Genomic DNA, 7,361 nt, shown 5'->3' with positions numbered 1-7,361 from the left:
CAGTGGCTGCTGCTGGTGTGCTCTCCCCTGGCCCCCCAACACTGGCCCATGAACCCCCCCCTCCCTGACCCCACTGACTTTTTCAGCCAGATAAGGGCAGCTGAGAAACCGCTGGGTCGCACCTTGCTGCAGGGGGGGGGATATTTGGGCTGGGAGGTTTTGAGCAGGTTTAAATACACGGATGCTGTGCCAGGATGCTGGGACCCACGGGGGTTTGGTGGTGTAGACCATCTCCATGGCTCCTGGGGGACATGGGGAGCCCCCCGTGCATGGAAGCAAGCACGGAGCCTCCCTGCAAATCCCCTTTAACTCGCTGCTGTGGGAGAAAGCAGCTCATCCGGCACGTGGGGGTCGAGCCGTGCACCCATGGCTGGGAGCAGAACGACAGCCCAGGTTATTCTTCTGAGCGCAAGCATCAGTATGGTTTCCTTAGTGCTCATTAGAAACTCCAGATGTAGCCCCGGAAAAGTGAAAAAAAAGTTGTTTTTCAATTGAAAATGGGAGATTTTAACAAAGAAAGCCTTTTACAAGAATTTTCCACTTTCTATAGAAGGGATAAAGAAAAAAAGAATTCAAAACACATTAACAGGAAAAGAAAACCATAAAAACTCTTCCCTGAGTCAAAATATTTGACTCGGTGCTATAAATTGAAACAGAAATGGCTTGTGTAGCTTTTTCTCCATCTCGGACCACTGCAGTGCCCCACGGGTGTTGCTGTTTGCACCTGATAAGCACATTTTCTTCTGCGTGTCCAGTTCCCAGGCCAGGCTCCCTCTGCTGTGACCCACTGCTCTTTTATATCTCTCTCTAATCCGTCATAATGCATCATTTGATCTGATAAAAGCCTGGCCTCTCTCTACAAAGCCTGCCGTGCCTCTGCCTCGACCCCTCGCAGCTCCAGCACTGTTTCAAGGGCTCTCTGCTCCCCTCGGAGGTCCGGCACAGTGCATTCCCGGGGACAGCCGGGTCCTGCTGGAGACTCTGCGACGGGACCCGCCACACCAGCACACAGATGTGTTGTGACCCCGAGCATGGTCTCTCAGCTAAGCAGCTGGATGCCTGAGTGGATTTTAAGGAGGCAGCGAGTGGTAAGCCAAGGCTCCAAAGCTGGTGTGAGTCACGCGGAAATGTGTTCATTTTGCCTCCGTTTTCTTTAAGGAACTACTAGGACAGTGTGTGATCCCATACAGCGAAGTGCCGTCCCCTATAACATGACACTTTGCCCTCTTGGCTGCGTTTATTTTAAATAACTCGATCACCTGCAGTGCAGAGGAGCAGAGAAGATCTGCTCGACCCAGTCTTGCTGTAGGCAGACATTCACAAAGATGAGTTTCTGGGAAACCAGGGCAGGGAATTTCTGCTCGGACCAGCTGGGGACACCTCCACCCACTGCAGCTGACCAAGGGATGAGCCCTCCCCAGTTCCGCTCCTGCTGCCGGGTCTGCTGCAAGACAGAGGGAGGGCAAGCCCAAGGGCAGGCATCACCCTTGGTGTCCCTGGCAGTGACCACAGGATGGGCACCGGGCCCTGGAGTGGCTGTCCGGGAGCAAGAGGATTGCATTTCCCATCCCAAGGACTGCCATTTCCCACCCCGGGAATGCTTTTCCCACCCCCGTGGCACAGCCCAGCGATACAGCCCGGCACAGCCAGATCCGGCCTCTCGAAGCAAGGCAGAGCACGGTGAGCTGCAGCGGCATGAAAATGATTTCATTCTAGCTGCAGGGTATGAAGTGAATTTCCAGGAAACCTCTCAGTGGAGAAAAACAATGCCCCCAGACAATACATAACTTAAAAACAACATGCTCCTTGGCACGGGCAGAAGAAGTCAGCACGGCGGCCGGGGTGGCACATCACTGATGAGCCACAGCAGTTACCTACAGCCAGCGGCAGGACAGAGGGCACGGGAGGCAGCGGGGCACGGGGCAGCCCCACTCCCCCCGGCCAGGTTTGGATGCTGCAGGTCATAAGCTTCCAGCACGGAGACAGAGATCAGCCTAAGGACTGATCCTGCTGGGGCAGGGCTCGTGGCACACGCCGGGGGACAGCTCGCCTCGGCCATGCCGGTGTCACTGCATTACCAGGCTGCCACCGGCTGTGCCGAGCAGCTCACATCTTGGACGTGAGGCTCCAGCTCTGGATTAGATCGCTAAGGGACCAGATTCATTACCAGCCCCCTGGCTGCTCTGATGGTGCAAAACAGCTATAAATTCCCCCAAAAAAGACTGCTCCTGGCTGGTTTGCTCTGCATCAGGTGGAGCAGAGCAGGAAGCTGGTCCTGGACTTTCCCTGTTTCCCCATGACACGCTGCATCCCGAGAAGTTTGGCCCCAAAGGAAGCAAAGGCAGGGGAGCGTGGCAGTGCTGCTGTGAAGGCAAGGCTGGCTACAGCGACGCGGGCTGAATTTCAGGCTTTAGAAAAAAAACCCTTCCCCCAGCCAAAGCTGAAACACCAGGTTTCCATTTATAATTGCAACGTACTGTGCGAATCAATGCAAATAGCTGGTCTGTTTGCAGTCGCAAGGGGAGGTTTTTGTTCTGCCCCAAGACTGGAAATTTCTGTTAAGCAGATTTTAAACATTGGAAACAACCAGATGTTGCAGGAGATGGAAAACCCAGCTTGTGTGCAGGCCCCGGCCCCGCTGCCATGTACATCCATCGCAGCTGCCCCGCGGCAGCTCCGGGTCTCCGGGGTCACCGGGAGCAGCTTGTTCTGTTCAGCGCTGCAGGTCCCGGGGTCAGTCCCGTCCTGTTTCCCAGATGGTGGCTGTCGCGTGTCACCAAATTACACGGGCAGGAGCACAGGGACCGACCAGGGCTCTGCAAGGCTGAGCAAGGGCTCGGAAAGGTTTTTGTGCACTTTGTGTCACTAAACCCACGTAGAATTCAACCTGGTCATCTCCCCTTCCTCGCACTCACCGCCCTGGTACCTCGACACATGGGACGGCAATAATTTGTGACAGGGACGATATAACCAGGCTGCTGCGGATGCTGTCGCCAGTGTTGACCCCCAGGTGTTGCTTTTAAGGTTCAATGGCAGCCAAAGCAGCTGCTGCCATGTTTTATTCATGCACCTTGTCTGGGGATGTAGGTTTTGGCCAAGAGCAGGGGAAAATTAAAAGGAAAAAGGTGCCAAAGCCCAGGCGCAGCACACTTGGCTGTGGCTTTACAGGCTCCTGGGCTGTGGCCAGGGGATTTCTGGGCTGCCCTCCCCTGGGCTATAGGGTGGCAACAAAGTGGTTTCCATACCTCTCCCTGCTCCACGCTGTACTTTGCTCCTGTACCACAGTCACTGCTTTTAAAATCGCCACTCCTCCTTGGTGAGCCAGAGCTTGGAAACCACAGCTCCTTCTGCGTGGCCCTGCTAGCCCACGGGGACCTGAGCACACCCGCAGAATGTGGCCCCAGGCCTCCTGGCCCCTGCGGTGCCTTGGGATCCAAACACAAAATTGCAATTTGGGGGTCTTCTTTTCAGTTGAAAGTGTCTGACATAAGGCTGGTGCTGGGCTGCATCTGGGCACGGTTGGTTATCAAGCAGAGGCATGTGCTTCATGCCCCAGGGCACGGCGTGAGGGCACGTAGGAGGGTGCAAAGCCTGCCCTGGGGGCAGCCGAAGGTGCTCAGCCTGGGTTGGTCTGGACCAAAGAGGTCTTCTTGATGCGGGTTGCCTCCAGGCTAAGCCAGGGCTGAGTTCAGCCCTTCAGTAGGGCTGGGGAGGGCAGTGGTGGATGATCACCCATCTCATGCTCAAGTCTGATCGCACGTTTTTGGACCGTCACCTTCCCCTGAGGCACCTGCAGGGTGTGCGGACCTGAATTTGGTAGTAGAGAGGATCAAGCTGATGGCAGCTGAGAACATGCAACTCATTCCACTGATGCACGACACGAGGGGAACAGAAGAGGGAAAGGGGCCATTGATGCTCTAAGTGCCTTATTGATTCAGCTGACACAGCAGATCTACACAGCCCATAAAGCGTATGATTGCATTTACAGTTATGTTCTTCCTAAGCGAGAGGCAAAGCGGAGATTAATCATGTGAAGAAGGAGGAAGGGGGGGAGGGGAGCACGGGGACCTTAAATCCTGGGGAGCTACTAAAGGCAAGCAGGGAAGAAACCCTGCTCCACCACCAGCTCCATCCCATCAGCTCCTCTGGGTCCAGAGGTGCCCGCCAGGCCCCTCCTGAATCCACATCCCATTTAAATGCTTCCTTCCCTTTTCCTTTCCTTCTCCCTGCCTGTCCATCCTTTTATCCTTCCATTTATTGACGCAGGTAAACACGGGCCATCCCATCCTGCTTGAGGAGGGAGCTGACACGTGGATCCTGCTCCTTTTCCCTTTCCAGGGCTGGGGGGAGATGTTTAAGTGCAGCAGAAAAGCCCCTGATTTATCCTGCGAAGGCTGACAGCCCTCTCCTGCCCGGCCCTGCCTTTTCTCACACACGCTCCGCACGGGCTCAGAGACCAGCGCAGATATTAAATGCAATTCCTGGTGGGTGATTTGGGGGTATATTTACTGGATATGGTCAGGATACAACCCCCCCAAGAGCCAGCTTTGCCTCCAGCTAGCTGGGCAGACGGTCGGGAAGGGCTCAGCTCAGCCGCAGCCTCCAGCCCTCACTAAAGCTCTCCGGAAGAGGCCGCGTTTCCAAAGTCAAAATGTTCCTTGCAGGGGGAGGGAAGGACTTAATAGGAAAGGCGGCAGGAGGAACTGAAGTGCCTTTATTGCAAAGGATGTTAATTGCTTGATGAATTCTTGTCGTACAGCGTGGCTGGGAAGCAGCCGTGTCCCAGAGGAGATGCGTCTGTCCCCACACACAGTCTGTGTGAGAGGAGATGTTCGGCGGGGATAAATGCACGAGGCATCTTGCCTGCACACCGAAATACCGTAGTTACCCATGTCAGCCCTTCATGTACGCGCCGAGCACCTCGGGTTAGCTCACGGTCTACCCTCACGCCGTGAGGACTCAGACGGGAGTCACTGTGTGCTGGCTGAGCGGTGACAACCAGGGCTGAGCTGCCCTTTTCCATGCTGCAGCCCCGCAGGGGTTATGGGAGCACAAACCAACCCTCATTGGGATCACACAACCAATTCCATTAAGATCTGGGCAAGGTGATGCCCTGCTGGGTGCAGGGGAGGAGAGAGCTTAACACACATGGGGCAAGAGGAGGGGGAGCCTGGGGGGGAAGCGCACACGCTGTAAAGCTAAATTTGGCAGCCTGGCAGCAGGCTGCGGGATGGAGAACCCCACCGCAGCGAGCGGGGATGTGGTCAGCCCTCCCCAAAGCTGCCTCCGCCTTCGCAGCCCTCAGCGGCCGCACACCGGCCCCGCCAACAGAGGCAGGGACACCTCCACCCCCGCCGGCAGGAAGGTCGGCAGATGGGGAGGTTTCCCGGATCGCTTCCCCGCGTAGCAAAAACCCCACGAGCTCTTCCCAGCTGTTTCTGGAAAGCTCCTGCGGCCACTGACAGCCTGGGGGGGGTTAAGGGGAGCCCGGCACAGTGGTTCCCCACATGTGCGAGAACAACACGCCTCCCACCGCTGATAGCTCAACAGCAGAGTTATAGATGGCCGTGTGCGGAAACTGTGAAGGGTGTGAAGGCAACGGAACAAAAGAATTATGTAGAAAATAAAAGTAGTTACAGTTGCTTCAAAACATTTTCACAGCTAGGGCTCAGGGCTTTTAATCAACTTTTTTTTTTTTTTTTTTTTTTATTGCAGGTTCTCCTTTCTGCCAAACATTTGCAGAAGGAAAAAGAAACTAAAGGAAAGAGAGAAAAACAGTTTTAGCTGCCAATCTGTTGCTTGCAAAGCCATGGAAAGCACCCTGAGAGAGACGAGCATGTATTATAAAAACAGAGAAGGATTTCCTGCATCCTCTAGGCTGAAAAGTCTTTTTAGGCCCTTTCCCTCCTGAGACCTCCCATGTTCCTAACGTGCTCTGAGCCATTAAAGAAGGCTGTTTCAGCCCACACCGGACTCATCCCAGACACCCTGTACGTTCCCGAAAGCCTGGCTCAGCCCTCCTCTCTCCTGGAAGTTTATTCTGGTTTTCTGAGGCCACAGTCCCTTGTTCCCCGCGGGCTCGGGTAGGGGCTGCTCTCCCGAGGAGCTCTGCTCTGATGCCACACCGTTCCCTCTCCAGCATTGTTCCCAGGGCTCCTAAAAACTCTTCTGCAAAAACTTGTTTTCAACTTAAATGCTGCCTGTTTGCTTGGCGCCGGCAGCCTGGGAGGAACGCGGCTGCCTCAAAAGCCATTGCTGCAAAAGGACCTGCATCCTCCCCGTTAGTAAGATCTGCATCCCTGCCGTGCACCTCTCCCGCTCTTCCTTGTGAAGGTTGGTGATTTCTACCTTTCGCCCTGTACCGCAGGGCTAGAAATCGAACTTCTCATCCCACCTGAGGCAGGGATGCCCACAGAGCCCTGTGACACCCGGAGAAGTGCACTTGGGACAATCATGCTGCAAAAAGCCTTGTGGTAAAGCTGCCAGAGGAGACAACGTTGGGTTGTCTTCAGTGGAGGAGGACTGAGAAGCCTAAAAACAGTTTTACTAGGCCAGAAAGCCAGATAGGAGCCTAAGTACGCGGGAGTCCCCTCCCTAGGGCCATATGAGCAGAAAAGTAAAGATAAAGAGATATATATGCGCTTGTCAAGCTAATCGAGGCTGGGAGAAAGGAGAGCCGTGCCAGCCTTCCACCGCTCTGCCATGCAGGGAAGGAGAATTAGGGGGGCAATGAGGAGAGAAACAGAGAGAAACATCCTCTAAAGCTTGTTTTTAAGACATCCCTTCCACCCTAGGGCTTGTTTTAACAGCCCATGCTGCACACTAGATACGTCCCCTTTTATTTACGATGATTATTACGGGCTGCTGCAGGGTCCCCTGGGTCCCAGAGAGGCAGCGCCGGCTGCTATTAAGGCATTTTGTCTTTCTCTAAAATCACATAAAGACCTTCCCCGTGCTCCTCCCGCTGGGCAATAAAAAGCGAAAGACAATCCACGGCTGAGCTGGCTGCTCCCTAACTGGATGGGCAAAGCGCCTCGTTAGGCACAATAAAGTGCTCTCCTTAACCCGGGGCCATGGCGGAGGCCAGGGCAATCAGGCCATGGCGAAAGGAGGCGGCTGGAGGGAAGGGCCGGGAACGGCGGCCACCGGCACGCAGGAGCGGAGCAAGCGGGAGATGAGCACGCAGCGGGCAGAGCCGGCCGCAGCAGCGTTAATGCATCTCGGGATGTATCCCTGCCCTGGAGCACAAAGCGGGGGGCCTCCACTCGCCCGGTCCCCTGCACGAACACCCCACTGCCATCCCCGGGCTTGGCTTTACTCCCCGGGCACCGGAGTGGAGAGCACGTCCCTGCCAGCCAAAG

This window comes from Larus michahellis, chromosome 7, assembly GCF_964199755.1.
Source record: "Larus michahellis chromosome 7, bLarMic1.1, whole genome shotgun sequence".
Taxonomy (NCBI): Eukaryota; Metazoa; Chordata; class Aves; order Charadriiformes; family Laridae; genus Larus; species Larus michahellis.
This window is presented reverse-complemented; position numbering follows the sequence as displayed.